Raw genomic sequence first — 17,547 nt, 5'->3', positions numbered from 1 at the left:
CTGGCCCCACACTGAACTTGCAGGGGGACAGTGACATTCAGCACGGCTGGACACAGTGGTTACGGCAGCTCCCGGCTTCAGGGCTTCATCTCACTGCGTTCCCCTCCGTGGCTTCAGGACTCTGCAGAGCTCCGTTTCTGGCAGCTCCTGCGTGGGAATCGCTGTGCAACAGGCACTAAAGATGGCGGCATCCAATCATCCCAAGATTTAAAAAGTGCCCAACAGGCTCACACATTACATTCGTAAGAAGTTTCAGTGCCTTAACGAAAATATTTTTCTTCGGATTTATCTGTACAGATCTTCTTCACTTTACAATAAGGTTACATCCTGATAAGCCTGCTGTATGGATGAGGAGGTACTTTTTTTTTTTAATGTTTATGTATTTTTGAGAGAAAGAGAGACAGACAGACAGAATGAAAGTAGGGGAGGGGCAGAGAGACAGGGAGACAGAATCCGAAGCAGGCTCCCGGCTCTGAGCTGTCAGCACACAGCCCGATGTGGGACTCGAACCCATGTACTGTGAGATCATGACCTGAGCCGAAGTCAGCAGCTTAACCAATTGAGCCCCCCAGGTGCCCCAAGGAGTTGCTTCTTATGATGAGCAAAGAACGTGGTTTATGGAGATGGAATCTACTCCTGAAGATTTGATGATTGTCAGGACAATAACAAAATATTTAGAATATTTTTAAATATTTTTAGGATTTGAGGAGATTAACTCCAATTTGGAAGAATTTTTACTGTAGATTAAATGCTATCAAACAGCATCACATACTACAGAGAAATCGTTCATGAAAGGAAGAGTCCAGGAATGCAGCAAACTCCACTGTTGTCTTGCTTTAAGAAATCGCCACAGGGGTGCCTGAGTGGCTCAGTCACTTAGGCATCTGACTTCGGCTCATGTCATGATCTTGTAGTCTGTGAGTTCAAGCCCCACACTGGGCTCTGTGCTGACAGCTCAGAGCCTGGAGCCTGCTTCGGATTCTGTGTCTCCCCCTCTTTCTGCCCCTCCCCTGCTCACACTCTCTGTCTCTCATTCATAAATAAATAAATAAATAAATAAATAAATAAATAATAAATAAATAAATAAATAAATATAAAAAAAGTGAAGCCATCACCCAACCTTCAGCAGCCAAGACCTTCTCCCAGAACAAAAATTATGTCTCACTGAAAGCTCAGATGACAGTTACCATTTTTTAGCTATAAAGTAATTTTTGTGGTAGGCTTCACACCTGTGCGGAGCCCAACACAGGGCTTGAATTCAATGACCCTGAGATCAAAACCTGAACCAAGATCATGAGTAGAACACTTAGATGACTGAACTACTCAGGTACCCCAGCAATAATTTTTTTAATGTCTATTTTTGAGAGATACAGAGAGGTGGGGGCAGAGAGGGAGGGAGATGGAGAGAGGGAGGGAGATGGAGGGAGGGGGGGAGAGGGAGAGAGTGGGAGAGAGAGAGGGAGAGCAGGGGAGAGAGCAGAGGAGCAAGTGGGGGAGAGAGTGGGGGAGAGCGGGGGAGAGCAGGGGAGAGTGGGGGAGCGCAAGTAAGGGAGGGACAGAGAGAACAGAGAGAAAGAATCCCAATCAGGCTCCACACCATCAGCACAGAGCCTGACACAGGGCTTAAACTGCAAGACCACAACCTGGGCCGAAATCAAAGAGTGGACACTTAACCGGCTGAGCCACCCAGGCGCCCCAGGAAGAAGGATTTTGAACCATCAGTAACTGTGGGGTGGCAGATGATGACCAGTGACCAAGGCCGTCAGAAGAACGGTGGCTTACCACCTGTCCAGAAACACTCCTCACTCTCTCCTCTGAGATGGGCCTTTTTCGCAGATCCTGGCTGCGGCCCGACACCACCATTGACACCCCGTGGGCCTTGCTAATTTCCTATGGTGCAAGCGGACTGCAGACTGTGGCCCTGCTTGCCCCCACCCCCGGCCTCGCCTCCATGTAGATGCTGGGTCCCTGCTTTCCCTCAGCCCCTGCCCAAATGCAGTCCGAGTGTGCACTCCCCTCTGGCTCTGCAGCCACCACGCCAGGCTCCCCAAACTCGTGCAAAGCCTTCCAGTAGTATCCCTGCTTCCAGAAACCCACGCCCTGACCGCACCCCCCCACGTCTCCCCACGGTGCCCAGCGCGTCCTGTGAACGTGTAACCAGACGGTGTTATTCCTCCGCTTGAAATCTGTTACCAGTTTCTCGTGGCCTTAAGGTGAAAGCTGCCACCTACCAAGACTTGCACGACTCTAGCCCAGGGCCTCTGCTCTGCCTGTGGAGTCGGGCCACCTTGTCCTTCTGCCTTCAGCCTAAACGTCACCTCGCGAGGGAGGCCATCCTTTCCCCAGAAATCCTTAACCACCAACGCAGTCCCAGTACCCTCTTTCATGACATCTTTTTCATGACTTTTTCACGACTTATCACTTGTTTTCTTTGTTTTTAACGTGTTTGCTCGTTTATACTCGTCTAAGGCCCGCCTCTAGTCTGGAACACAAAGCCCAGACACAAAGGCGAGCAGACGCCTCATCGAACCTGTCCATGAAACTGCCCTGTGCCTACACCAGCGCCTGGTAACACAGAAGGGGCTCCACTGACAAACGCGTCGCACAGGGGCTCGGCGCTGCCCACCTCCCTCAGCACCCTCCTGGCCGAGGAGGGGCATGTCCATCCGTCACGGACCCTCCACAGTGAGCCCGGCATGGCCTGTCTCGCGGCACAGGGTACACGGAAGGGCGTCCAAGTGGCCTCCGGGCACTTGGTCTGAGGTGAGCAGAAGGTCCCAGGAGCCACAGCTATTACGGCTCCGCAGGCGAACCTCCCCCCGCTACACTCACCCTGTCCTCCTCCTCGCCCCGGGAAGACAAGGGGCTTCCATCCCTTCCCTCAGATAAAGGGCTGATACCTTTGCCTGACGCCGCTTTAATCCATGTCAAACAACCTATCTAGGTCAGCAGCCCGTCTCAACTCAGCACGCTGCCCTTGGCCCATGACCCTGCCTTACCTCACCATCCCTCATGAATTTATTTCTATTCATTACAAAGAAACCATTAACCCAGGGTGGAAAACTCAGAACAACAAACATCTAAACTGCCACAATCCAAAACAGCCTCAGTCACGCTCGGCAGTGGCCCTAGCCCTGGCATCCTCACCCCTGGCGTGCCCGTGTCATGCCCATCACATCACCAGAACAGGTGGCACCCAAGTTCTGTGATGTGAGGCCTGAACAGTGTACACACGGTCCCCCTTGCAGATCAGACAAGGCTCAGTTTCCCGAACACTCCAGTGCTCAATGCTTTTCTGCACTCTGCGTTCAGGAGAGAAGCAAACAAAAAGATGACTTTAATAAAAGTTTCTAAGGCACATGTTGGAGACATTATCATACCTTTAGCTCAAGGTCATAAATTCATGCTCATGTTCCTGATGATGAATCTGAGGCCCCTTAAGATTTCATTAGCCTCACAGCTCTCCTGATGTACTCCTAACATGCAAGCAGTATTTCCAACAAAGCTGCATGGAAACATGTTCCCCAAATTCCAAAGATCCCCCAGTCTTTCCAAGCACCAAGAACCTTCTTTGGCAGGACCCCCTACCCTTCCCAAGGCTGGGGTCAACAAAAGAGACCAGCAGGGCCTGAGGGCCCAGGAAGGAAGCTCACTGGACAGTGTGAAATGGCCAAGGTGATGTTCGCAGAGGTATTTTCCATTGCTCTATCTTCCAGCTCACTGATTGCTTCTTCAGCTGTCTCTAATCTGCTGTTAAAACCACTGACTGAATTTTACATTTTTATCATTCTTTCCTGTTTTCAATTTTTCATTTACTTTATGAATTCTCATTCTCTGTGATACGGTGTCTTACCCGTTTTCTTTAATATGTTAATCAAAGTCTGCTGTACCTTAATCTCTGGTGGGTCTATCACCCCCCACACTGGTACTGGTTTTCAGTGTGTGTGGCCATCGGACTCAGCATCAGGCACAGTGTATGACAGAATGAGAGGGTCAGGCCACCACAGGACAGTCAACGAATCACCCACAGTCCTTGTAAAGTCCAACGTGCCTGTGGATTTCACCCATACCCAGGGTAGAGCCTGGTATTTCTCAGGTCATTTCTCCTTGACAGGCTCTGAACTCTTCCCTAAAACAATGAAACTGCCACCAATCCTGCTCTGCGTTTTCAGCCTCAAAAGGGAACTGCCGCAGAGAATCAACTTCGTATCTCTGGCCTCCTTCCTTTCGGGGCTGTGCTGCCTCCCCAGACCCCCACGTCAGTCTCCCCAGCCCCGCGAGCGTGGATGGGGCTCTTGGGGCTTCTCCCGGCGGCTCCCTCTGCCAAGCCCCCAAGGAGAAAATTCCAGGGCAAGAAGCAGGCTCACCTCCCCAAGCTCCTCCGAGTCGTGGCTACCAGGGCAGCCCTTCAGCTCCCGAAGTAGCTCCTTTCAGAATGATAGCCAATTCCCGAGTCCTTGATAGGCACCGGTCAGCTGTGAACCCCTCCACGGCCAGAAGCAGTCTGTTTCCGATACCTGGAATGAGGCATCAGAATGGAGAGTAGTGTGAGGACAGGATGTGGGTTGATAACTAGGCAAGCTGGTCTGGCCAGCACAGGCTGTATGGACATCTGAGTTATATGTGGCCCCATGCAGAGGCGTGCCAACCAGCGAGAGACAGAAACACAGGCCAGTCCCCTCCCTCTGATCAAGAGGCGCTGAAGCCTCTGCAGCCTTGTCCGAACCCTGTGGTGTCTGTCCTTACCAGCCCAGTCCTACAATGAAGATGGCAGCAGGATATGGCAATTCTGTATTTTAGAAGCTCATTCGGTAGCTTCTCCAAGAACAGGAATGTGTTCTTAGCTAAGGTCTACCACCTCACTCTTGGAGAAGGAGCCTTGAGGCCTCCAGACTGCCAACTCCAGGCCTGCTTCCTCTCTGGGGACTCTGCCCTCTCGGGCGGACGGGCAAAGCTGGTCTCTGATAAGAAGTACAAATAGCCACTGTGCTTCCTGCCCCGGGCTGGCCGTGGGGCTGGTCTACTAACACTGTAGTTTGTCACATGTTGACAGTTTCAACTTTCCTAAACGGGCTCCTGCCTCAGGGCTTTTGCACAGTTCCTCCAATTTAAGTCAGCGCGTTTTGTCCCTCTCCGCTGCCCAGTGTGCTGTACGTCTCACGAGACGTGGTCCCCCGAGAGCCGGGGCTTATGCAGCAGAACAGGTAAACCCGTGGCAGGCGCTTATCAAGTACTTGCTAAGTGTAAGGATGAACGCCAGAGGGGCCTTCTGGACCAACAACTGTGTCAGATGCTCCCACCCTCTCCAGCTGCTCCGCTGCCCCCCGTCTGAGCGTGAGTATCTCAAAGGGGGCCTGACTCAGTCCTCTCTGAAGCATGAGTGAAGGGACAGGCTTCTGCCACCAGGCTGCGGTCCTTGGCGTGCACATCCCAAATCCTTGTGGGATGGAGACATATAAGCCAGGGTGATGAGGGGACACCAAAGTCAGAGCTCCTAAGGGGAGGGCGGGGAGGCTCCTGCGGGCTCAGCGCCATCAGAGCAATACCCGATAAAGCACGGCCAGAAGCGACCCCCCCGTCACAGAAGTGCCACGTAAAGACTCAGGACTTTCAGACAGCAGACAAGAGAAGACCTGGTTGTGGGCCTATCTCTGTGGAGAGGAAGGGGCCGCCCGTGCCTGAGCTCAGCAGGACCCTCACAAGACCAGGGGGCCCCACAACCCAGGTCACTGCTTACCACAGACCCTCAGGTCTGAGTCCGAAGTGACAGTATGTCGTTTCTAACTCTGGCCAATCCTTCCTGGATGGGCCAGTTGAGAGGGCTGACCCAGTGTCTTCCCTACCTCTGTGTTCTCTAGTCCCCAGCCTCTGTCCACCTTCCATTCTCTGAGTATCTCTGGGCGTTAGACTGTAGGACATTAAGGCAACATGGCTCTGCCAGTGTGGAGGAGATCATGGTCCCCAAGCTCCCCTTGGTGTTCCTCATCCCCCAGGAAGCTTCAATCTGGAATGTTCCCATAACTGAACTTACCCCTTAGGGGTAAAGACGCATGCAGCAAGAGCCCATGGGGCTTAGTCGTGTGAGAAAGGCTCCGGCTAAACCGCCCTCCTGTTAGCACCTCACCCTTAGCTGGCCTCGCCTCCAGGACAGACACCTCGTCAGACCTGTCAGGAGTAAAGGATGATGCACTCATCCTGCCCCAGACCTCCGCCAGCCATGGGGGGCCCCAGGGGACCTGCCCACCCTGGAACCAGGGCCCTGCCACCACTCTCCCCCCAGATGTCCTGGCACCATTCCAGAGAAGGGCCTGAGGCCAGGAGAGTCCTGGCTGTGGGACCAGGAAGGCGCCTCTAGGCAGAGAACAGAGACCTCTCCTCCTCAGGAACCATAGGCTCTGTGCTCTGGGGGGCAGCACTGGTTGTCACCCCAAGTCTACACCAGTTCAGAAAACACGTCCACTCACCTTGCAAGGCTGGTCTTCCAGACTCTCCCTCTTGCTGCCTGCATGGAAGTGCAGCTGGCGGTCAGGGATCAGAGCTCCACCTCCTGGTGCCAGTGTGCCAGGACGGCACAGCCCCACGGGCCATCTCCACCCAGCTGTGGCTGTGGCCAGCACCACAGGCAGACGTAGAGGTGGCCCCAAGAGGCCAGGGAGGAGTCTAGGCCAAGGCGAGAGTGCCCAGAGGTAGGTGGCCTGTTCGGGCTGGCTCCCTGTTGCCCGCAGGCTGAAGCCATGGCAGGCCATAGAAGCAGGACGTGGACCCTGCCGGTGCCAGTTCCTGAGTGATCAGCTCCCTTCTCCACTCAAGCTCCCGTGAGGAGGCGTGGATCCTTGCAGGTGCCTCAGCCCAGCAAGGGCACAAACAGAGGGGCTGGTGAACCTGAGCTTGGTGTGGGCCAACCCCAGGCTGCCACATCGCTGTCTTCCAATCGGCACCATCTTCTGGTTCCCATTCACAGTGACTGGTTAACAAAGGGAAAAAAGGGAGTGTTAACCATCAGCCGGCTTAGCAGCAAGGCCCCACCTCTCCTGAACCTCATTAAGCTCCTGACAGGCTGTTTCATTTGTTTGGTTATGTGCTCATTCAAGACAGAGTAACAGGGACCCCTGAACAACAGGAAAAAGGGACAAGAGATGATATGATGGTTTCCCGTCACTAGACAACAGGGCTCCCGTGAGAAGGGATGGCCAGCCTGAGCCCTGTGACCACACCAGCCACAGCCAATGTGATTTCCAGGCTCCAGGCGGGGAGGGGAAGCTCAGACGCAGTCAGTGGAGAGACAGAGCTGGGAGGCCAAGGAGGCAGCGAGGGGTGCAGGGTGGGAAGGGCTGCATGGAAGGAGGTGCTCCAGGATATGAGGAGGGTCCTCTTGAGTCTTCAGCAGAGGACAAACCTGCACCCATGGGAAACAAGCTATGCCCAGGGGCCCCCTGGAAAGGAGCCGATGGAACGCGCCCCAGGGCTCACACAGGGATGAGACTACCTGGTGTTTCCACAAGCCACAGTGGAAAGGCCTCCTAATCCACATGGTGCTGGGGGGAGTCCTCAGAAGGGTGTTACCCCTAATGATGGGGCTAAATTACCTGCAGCTCAAAGGCAGCTCTGGACCCATCTGACACTACTCAGAAAAAGAGCAAAAGGAGAAACAACAGTATCTAAAGAAAAAAGCAAAATGTCCTAAATAGGATCAAGACTATAAACTCAGATCCAAGAAGCTCGATAAAACCCAAGGGGGATAAGCCTCAAGAGATCACCACCAGGGTACATCATAATCAAGCTGGTAAAAACCAGTGTTAAAGAAAAAAACTCTTTAAGAAGCCAGGCTTTTAAAAAGCAAATTAGGGGGGACCAGGCCTGGTCCCACTGCCAGCGCCCCAGGCCATCACCGCCAGCACCAAATGTCTACCGCTGCAGAGTCAAGTGCTGCCTCTGGTCGAAACCGGAGACTTGCGTGGACACACAACCAGATAGAGGAGGTGGTGGGCACCATGAGAGTCGATGGGGACAAGGGGCTGGAAAGGGGCCAGAGGATCGCACAGACGCACTGCAGGCAGGAGCGTCCCAATTTGAAACTAACACTGCCGAGCTGAGGAGAAGAGATCAGCGGGAGAATTTCAAGACCTGGGCGATAGGGACTGTCCATGTGGCCGCCACCATCATCACCGCAGTCATCATCATCTTAGGGAGTGTTTCCCCAAGAAGGACAGGTGAAACTCCACCATGCTGTTCCAGAACCCTCTTCAAGATGTCAGACTTAGAACCTGTTACACTCTGAAGCTCACCTACTGTTTTTTTTCTTTTTTTAATGTTTTATTTATTTTTGAGAGAGTGATTGCGAGTGGGAGAAAAGCAGAGAGAGAGAGGAGGGAGGGAGGGAGACAGAATCAGAAGGAGGCTCCAGGCTCTGAGCTGTCAGCGCAGAGCACGATGCGGGGCTTGAACTCAAGAGCTGCGAGATTATGACCTGAGCCAAAGTCGGACACTTAACTGACTGAGCCACCCAGGTGCCCTGCTCACCTACTGCTCTATCTAAAGTGACTGTTTTCAGAGACAGAGAGATACAGCGCAAGCAGGGGAGGGTCAGAGAGAGAGGGAGACACAGAATCCAAAGCAGTCTCCAGGCTCTGAGCTGTCAGCACAGAGCCCGACTCGGGGCCTGAACCCAAAAACCGTGAGATCATGACTTGAGCCGAAGTCGGACGCTTAACCGACTGAGCCACCCAGGCGCCCCTAGAACAAGATGCTTTTAAAGAAGTTTTGCTGTTACATCAGATGTGAAGATGTTCACTTTTTTGTTACTGTTTTTTATCTGAAATAGCCTCTTCAAAACATTTTTCTCGAACTATGGATAGGACTAAAGTTTCTACTCTGCTAAAAAGTTAAATGCCAGTATACTGTCCTGAAGTCTCTTCTCAATAGATTAAAAGGTGACAAATGGAACTGAGGGTGCCCTTCAGAATTAAAATTATAGTGTCATATACTACATCCTTCTACATCCTAACAGGCCTTTCTTGCCTTTGAGATGCTGTACGTGGTGCAGCATTTCTTCCAGGAGTTAGATTTAAGGTGGACTCTGACCATCTCATACCTAGAGACTGAATTTTACCCAGCAGGCTGCAGGCTGTGGATTCCAGTAGGTTTCTAATAACTATGTGAGCAACAATTCTATAGCTGCTTTCTGGGGAGACCGTCTGTGACCTGGTCCCCACAGATGATAGCTTTTTGAAGTTTCCTATTTTTATTCTTATTCCACTTCCTAAATCTGTCTTCTAAATTATGATTTCAATTAGGCACTGGTCAGGGGTGGATGACTCTGTTCAGAGAAGACAGTGAACTAGAGACCCTTTTTTTCTTCAGTGTCACAGACTGCACAAGACACTGCTTTGGAAATAGCTTTGTCATCTGAGAGACCTGTGAGACTTTCATCATCAGGGTATGTGGCTTAAGGACAAGAATGACAACAGACAAGGAGGCACCGCGGGAGAAATACGGAGGATTACCCCTCTGGCCCACTGTTACAGGAGGACCCTAAAACCCATTCGCGTGCCAGCATGTGACTTACAAAGCAACAACAGTTGAGATGCACCAGGACGCGGGCCGTTTCTGTAGTATCTGTCCCCCGACGTCACTGAAATGATGTCATGTGAAGACACCCGAGGAGGTGTCCCGCTATGAGAAGGAAGCAGGGCGAGGCAAGCGTCAGGACATTAGCCCACCCTCGGCTCAGGGTCTCCTGGCTGGTCTGACTCTGTGGCCTGCTGGCTCCTGCATCAACCCAAGGGTACCTCGCTTCTATCTGTGCATCCCACTGGAAACCTGCCCACTACAGTGAACTGAGTAAACTGCTCATAAATATTAAAAAAAAAGCACATTATGTATAAAGACAGGAATGACAGGCAACTCCTGCTGTAAGTCAGAAGTTAATGGAATGACATCTCTAAAACACTGAAAGGAGGCGAAAAAGGTCAACTGGAATTCTTTTTATCAAAACTATCTTTTAAAATGAAAGCAAGAATTTCTACTCTGGCACGTAAGGAGCTTGATGGCTGTCGCCACCATCCCTACAATAAGAAAAAAGTTAAACAAATGGAAAAACAAACTCTTTTTAGATCCATTAAAGAACTGAAGTCACAGGATACAACACTGCCCAAGCACTTAGGCTAAAGGAAGGGCCTGTTCCTAGGGGGACCCTCACACTTCTATGGGTCTCACTCCCAGAAGTCCTGCCAGGTTCTCACAATAAAGGTCTGACAACAAAACTCTTCACACTTCCAGCAGGGGAGGGAAAGCAGCCATCCTGAGACCCGCCCAGAGCAGTGTTCTTAACAAGGCCTGCCCCCCCAGAGCCTGGTGGAGACTTCACCGGAACCTATCCAACCTCGGGGAAGGAAAACGCCCAACCCCAGACGCCGCCACACACACCTTGTTTCACTAAGATGGGCCCAAACCCAAAACCAAACGGCGCCGTGAAGGCTCAGGCCAGGGGTACAGGTTCACGAAAACCAGAGACCACTTCTAACAATATCAACAGGGCTCACGTACCATAACAGGCACACAGCTAAAAAGCTGCACTTCTCAGACCTTCAGAAATCATTAGGGCGGGGCGCCTAGGGGCTCAGTGGGTTGAGCATCTGGCTTTAGTTCAAGTCATGATCTCACGGTTTGTGGGTGTGAGCCCCACGTCGGGCTCTGTGCTGACAGCTAGTTCAGAGCCTGGAGCCTGTTTTGGATTCTGTGTCTCCCTTTCTCTCTCTGCCTCCAACTGTTCACGCCCTGTGTCTCTCTGTCTCTCAAAAATAAGTAAAACATTAAAAAAAAAAAAAAAGAAATCATTAGGGAAACTCAAAAACAACAGAGGAGACAAAAACAAAGGCATCACAAGAAATGTTAGCTCTGACACCGCTAGAGCAAACAGTAAATAGAGCCAAACTCCTAGCCAGGTAAGAACACAGCCTCACACTAAGGCACACTCATCTTGGTCCCTTTTACCCAGTATGTATCTGGCTTTCAAACATTCCCAAGGCACACTAACAAAAACCTCAGACTCTGAACAGACAGAGCAAGCAGGGAACCAGACTCAGTTATGGCAGAGATGCTGCAAGTATCAGACAAGGAATTCAAAGCAACTATGATTAAGATGTTAGAGCTCCGGTGGAAAAAGTGGATCTCATGCAAACTAAGCAGAGAGACAGACGCTCTAAGGAAGAATCAAAAGGAAATGCTGGCAACCAATACAAATTTTAACAGATATAAAGAACACTTTTGATGGGATAATCAGTACACTAGACACAGCCAAGGAAAAAACTAATGAACCTGAGGAAGAGACACTACAACTTTCAAGAATGAAATGCAAACAGAAAAAAGAACGGAAAGGACAAAACAGAAAACCTAAAAACTGTGGGACAATTGCACATGGTGTATCTATCTGCAGTGAAAATAGAAGAGAGAAAGGAAAGGAAGAAATATGTGACCTAACAATGACGGAGACTTTCCCAAAATTAACAGCAGATCCATGAAGCTCACGCAACATCAAACACAGGGGCGCCCGGGGGGCTCAGTCAGTTAAGTGTCCAACTTCAGCTCAGGTCATGATCTCACGGTTCATGGGTTCAAACCTGACGTCAGGCTCTGGGCTGACAGCTCAAATGGAGCCTGCTTCGGATTCTGTGTCTCCCTCTCTCTCTACTTTTCCCCTGCTCACTAGCTGTCTCTCACTCTCAAAAATAATAAAACATTAAAAAAATTTTAGGACATCAAATATATATTTACAATTATAAATATAAAAAATAGGTACCTAGGAATATCATACTTAAACTGTAGAAAATCAAATACAATCTTACAAGAAGGCAGCGGTGGAGAAACCTTACTGACAGAGGAGCAGGAGTAAGAAACACACTGGCCTTTCTCATCAGGAACCATTCCAGAGTGGAGGAAATATTTAAAGTATTGAAGAAACATATAAAGAGAAATTCTTTTTTTTTTTTTTTTTTGGATACAGAGAGAGACAGAGCATGAGAGGGGCAGAGTCAGAGAGAGAGGGAGACACAGAACCAGAAGCAGGCTCCAGGCTCTGAGCTAGCTGTCAGCACAGAGCCTGACGCGGGGCTCGAACCCACGAACGTGAGATCTGACCTGAGTCGAAGTCGGACGCTTAACCAACTGAGCCACCCAGACGCCCCAAAGAGAAATTCTTAAAGACTTTATCAGATAGACAAAAATTAAGGGAATATAAAAAAAAATAATAATAATTAAAAAATTTTTTTTTAATTAAGGGTATTTGATACAGGGTAAACTTACCTACCAAAAAATGTTAAAAGAAGTTCTTCAGAAAGAAGGTAACAGACCCAGGTCATAAACACAGATCTACACAACAAAGAAGAATGTTAGAAAAGGAATAAATGGTGGTAAAATATTTTATTTTTCTTATTCTTAACTGACCTAATGCATAACAGTTTGTTCAAAGTAATAATACCAGCAACGTATGCAGTAACTGTAGCTTCTGTACAAGCGAAGTGAATGAGAATGTCCTAAGGCAAAGGGGGAATGAACTGGGAATATTCTGTTATGTGGCACCTGCACTGCCCATGAAATGGTGTAGCATTATTTGAAAGTGGCTATGGAAGTGAACTTGGATTAGCTGCAGACACATACTGTGAATTCAAGGGCAAACATTTAAAAAGAGTTTTTTGTTTTTTAACTATGATATGCTAAGAGAGTGGGAAAATGTAGTCTATAAAATGTTCAATTAAAGCCAGAGAAATCAGAAAAAGAGTGGAAGACAAAACCAAAATCAAAACCAAAGGCAATAGATTAAAAAACAGTAAGTTATAGCAGTTATTAACCCAAATGTATCAATAATCACTTCAAATGTTACATGGTCTAACTACAGCATTTAAGAGGCAGAGACCGTCAGGGGCATCTGTCTGGTTTAGTTGGAAGAGAATGTACCTCTTGATCTCTGGGTCGTGAGTTTGAGCCCTATGTTGTGTGCAGAAATTACTTATATAAATAAGACAGAAATGATCAGAGTGAATCAAAAAATAATACCCAACTATGTGATGTCTTCAAGAGTAGCTATATTAATTTCAGAAAGAAGAGACTTCAGAGCGATGGAAACTATCAGGGAGAGAGAGGAGCATTACATAAAGAGGAAGGAGTCAATCCTTCAAGAAGGCGTAACAATCCTTATTGTGTGTGCATCTAACAAAAAGAGCTTCAAAATATATAAGGGAAAAATTGACAGAATTTCAAGAAGAAACAGATGAATCCACTAGGGCAGGCTTCAACACCTCTCTATGAGAAATGGACAGATCCAACAGGCAGAACATCAGTGACAACATAGCTGAGTTCAACAACGCCATCACTCAATCGGATATAACAGACACGTATAGACTCCACTATCAAACAACCGTGTGCATTCTTCTCAAGCTTACACAGAACATTCCCCAAAACAGACCACTTTTGGGCCACAAAACATATCGTAAGAAATTTAAAAAGAAAAGAATATAAATTGTAGAGGTGCCTGGGTGGCTCAGTAGGTTAAAGCATCAAACTCTTGATTTCAGCTCAAGATCTCATTGTTCATGGGTTCAAGCCCCATATCAGGCTCTGCACTAACAGTGTGGAGTCTGCTTGGAATTCTCTCACTCCCTCTCTCTCTCTGCCCCTTTTCTAATCTACTCAAAATAAATAAATAGCATTTTTAAAAAGAATAAAAATCATGAGGGGCAAATAAGGGGCCTGGGTGGTTTAGTCAGTTAAACATCTTACGCTTTATTTTGACTCAGGTCATGAACTCATGTCCCATTAGTCTGAGCCCCACGTTGGGCTCTGTGGTGTCAGTTTCGAGCCTGCTTGGGATTCTCTCTCCCTCTCTCTCTGCCCCTCCCTTTTTCTCTCTCTCAAAATAAAATAAATAAATTTAAAGATGTTTGCGTGTATGAAAAAAAGAATAAAAATCATGCAATGTGTGCTCTCAAGCCACAAGAGAATTAAACTTGAAATCAGTAACAGAAAATAGCTAGAAAATTTTCAAATAACCTGGATATTAAACAACACACTTCCAAATAATGCAGAGAAGAAATTTCAAGAGAAATTAAGAAATATTTTGAATTAAATGAAAATTAAGACATAATTTATCAAAATTTGTGAGATGCAGTTAAAGCAGTGCTTACAGGGAAATTTATAGTATTGAATCCATGTACTGGAAAGATCTAAAATCAGTAATCTAAGCTTCCAGTGTAAAAAAAAGAGCAAATTAATTCCAAAGTAAGGAGAAACAAAATAATAAAAATTAGAGTAGAAATCAATGAAATCTAAAATAAGAAATCAATAGGGAAATTCAAGAATTCAAAAGTTGCTTCTATTTTCAAAAGAATTATAAACCTCTAGCCAGGCTAACTAAGGAAACCAGAAGATGAATATTATTAATATGCAAAATGAAAAAGGGAACATGGCTACAGACATTATGAACATTAAAAAGATAATAAAAAAATTATGAGCAACTCTATGCCCACAAATTTGGTAACTTAGAGGAAATCAATCAATTCCTTGAAAGCACAATCCACCAAAACTCACACAAGCAGAAACAGAGAACCTGAGTAGGCCTCTAATAAAGAAATTCTATCAACAACAGCTTTCCAAATCAAAGTATCAGGCCCATTTGGGGTCACTGGTGAATTCTACCAGACATTTAAGAAGGAATTATACCAATTTTCTATAGTCTCACTCAGAAGATAGGAGCAGAGGGAATACTTCCTAAGTAATTCTGAGAGGTATTACCTTACTGCCAAAATCAGACAGTCTTTATAAGAAAGGAAAACCACAGTATAAAAAATCCTCAAAAGATAAACCAACAACTCAAATCCAAACAATGTCTAAAAAGCATTATACATCATGACCCAGAGGAATTTATTCCAGGTATCAAAAGACTTGTTCATATGCAATAGTTAATTAAGATAAATCATCACATTAACAGGCCAATGGAAAAAATACCATCATATTAAGATGCAAAAGAAAGCATTTCACAAAATTCAACACCCATTCCATTAAAAAATACTCAGCAAACTAGAAACAGTGATTAACTTCCTCAACAATACTCACTTTTCTAAATAGAGACATATAATATACAATCTCAGCCATAAAGAGAACCTGGAGACAAGACTCTTTAGGACAGCAAGACATTCAAGAACAGCTGTGTATATGGAAACTGAACAAGTCACACATACACCCAGGCAAATCACAGCCTCAGAGAAGACCTTAAACTTCCACCTTGGACTGATCCCTAAGCTCAGATCAAGTTCACAAAATCAGTGAAGGACTGCCCAGACACAGAGCCAGTCATCAAGAACAAAAAACAGGTGTCTTCTCAAATACCTAATTTTCAAAAACAAAAAGTATACAAAGAATATGGCCTGTTCAAAAAATAGATTAGAGGGGCACCTGGGTGGCTCCATCTGTTAAGCATCTGACTCTTGGTTTCAGCTTGACTCATGATCTCACAGTGGGTGGGTTCGAGTGCCACACTGGGCTCCATGCTGACAGTACTGAGTCTGATTGGGATTCTCTCCCTCTCCCTCTCTACCACTCCTCCCATTCCTGCCTCTCTCCCTCTCCCTCTCTCAGAATAAACTTCAAAAAAACAAATTGGCAAAAACCATTATTGAAGAAGGACAAACATCAGACTTACTAGACAAAGACTTTAAAACAGCTGTCTTAAATACGCTCAAATAGCTCAAGGAAAGAAGTCCCAAAAAGAAAGAAGGAGAGAAAGGGGCAGAAAGATTAAAGAAACAATGGCTGAACTCTTCCCAAATAGGCAGAAAGAATGACTCAATAAATCCAAGAAGATCAATGAATTAAGAGTAGGATAAACTCGGGGCACCTGGGTGGCTCAGTCGGTTAAGCCTCCAACTTCGGCTCAGGTCAGATCTCACGTTCGTGCGTTCGAGCCCCGCGTCAGGCTCTGTGCTGACAGCCTGCTTTCTGGTTCTGTGTCTCCTTCTCTCTCTGCCCTTCCCCCTCTCATGCTCTATCTCTCTCTGTATCAAAAATAAATAAAACATTAAAAAAAATTAAAAAAGAGTAGGATAAACTCAAGAGATCCACAATGAGACATAGTACAAATAAGCTGTCTAAAGACAAAAACAGAACTCTGGAAGCAACAAGATAGAAGAGACTTGTCATGTGCAAGAGATCCTCAATAAGATTATCAGTCAATTTCTCAACAGAAACCTTGGAGCCAAAAGGCAGTGCGATGACATATTTAAGGTGCTGAAAGGAAAAAAAAAAAACTATCAACCAAGAATTCCATATCTGGCAAAACTATTCTTCAAAAATACGGGAGAAATTAAGAGATTCCCAAATAAACAAAAGCTGAGGGAGTCTGTTACCACTACACCTATCCTGAAAGAAATGCAAAAGGAAATCCTTCAAGTTGAAAGCAAAGTACACTAGATAGCAACTTGCAGCTACATGAAGATACAGCTGAAGGTAAAAGTAAATACATAAACAAATGTAAACATCGGTATTATTCTAACTTTGGTTTGTAAAACTCCACTTTTTATATCCTAGAGGATTTATTTATTTATTTTTAAATGTTTTATTTATTTTTGATACAGAAGAGACAGAGCATGAGCAGGGGAGGGGCAGAGAGAGAAGGAGACACAGAACCGGAAGCAGGCTCCAGGCTCCAAGCTAGCTGTCAGCACAGAGCCTGACGCAGGGCTCAAACCCACGAACATGAGATCTGACCTGAGCCGAAGTTGGAGGCCTAACCGACTGAGCCACCCAGGTGCCCCTCCTAGAGGATTTAAAAGACATACACAAAAATAATTATAAATCTGTGTTAGTGTGTAAGTATGTAATTGTGATATGAATAATAAAATGAGGAGAGGAACAGAGATATATAGAAGTATAATTTTTGTATGCAATTGAAGTTAAGTTTGTTTCAATACAATTAGGTCATTAAACTTTAGGATATTACCTGTAATCTCCATGGTAACTACAAAGAAAACACAGAGAATATACACAAAAGAAAGAAAACAAAACATAGGACCACAAAAAAATCAACCCAACACAAAAGAAGGCAATAATTAAGGAACAAGGAAAATTAAGGGACAAAAAAGTTGTAAGATATGCAGAAAACAAAACTCAAAAGTAAGCCCTTCCTTATCAACACTTACAGATTAATCTCCCTAATCAAAGATTGGCAGAATAGCTTAAAAAAACAAAACCAGGGGCTCCTGGGTGGCTCAGTCAGTTAAGTGGTTAAGCATCTGACTCTTGATTTTGGCTCTGGTCAGGATCTCACAGTTTGTGAGATCACTGGCTGTGTGGTACCTTCTTGGGATTCTTTCTCTCCTCCTCTCTCTGCCCCTTCCTCATGTGAACTTTCTCTCTCTCTTTGAAAATAAATAAACATTTGAAAACAAAATGTTCTAAGTCAACAAAAAAATGCACTTAAAAGTCACAAACAGGTTCAATATGAAATGATGGGAAAAGATATTTCGTATGAGCAATAACTAAGAGAGAGCTGGAGTGACT

Source organism: Suricata suricatta, chromosome 8 (assembly GCF_006229205.1).
Source record: "Suricata suricatta isolate VVHF042 chromosome 8, meerkat_22Aug2017_6uvM2_HiC, whole genome shotgun sequence".
Classification (NCBI taxonomy): Eukaryota; Metazoa; Chordata; class Mammalia; order Carnivora; family Herpestidae; genus Suricata; species Suricata suricatta.
The sequence above is the reverse complement of the archived record's forward strand: the minus strand, read 5'-3'. Positions refer to the sequence as shown.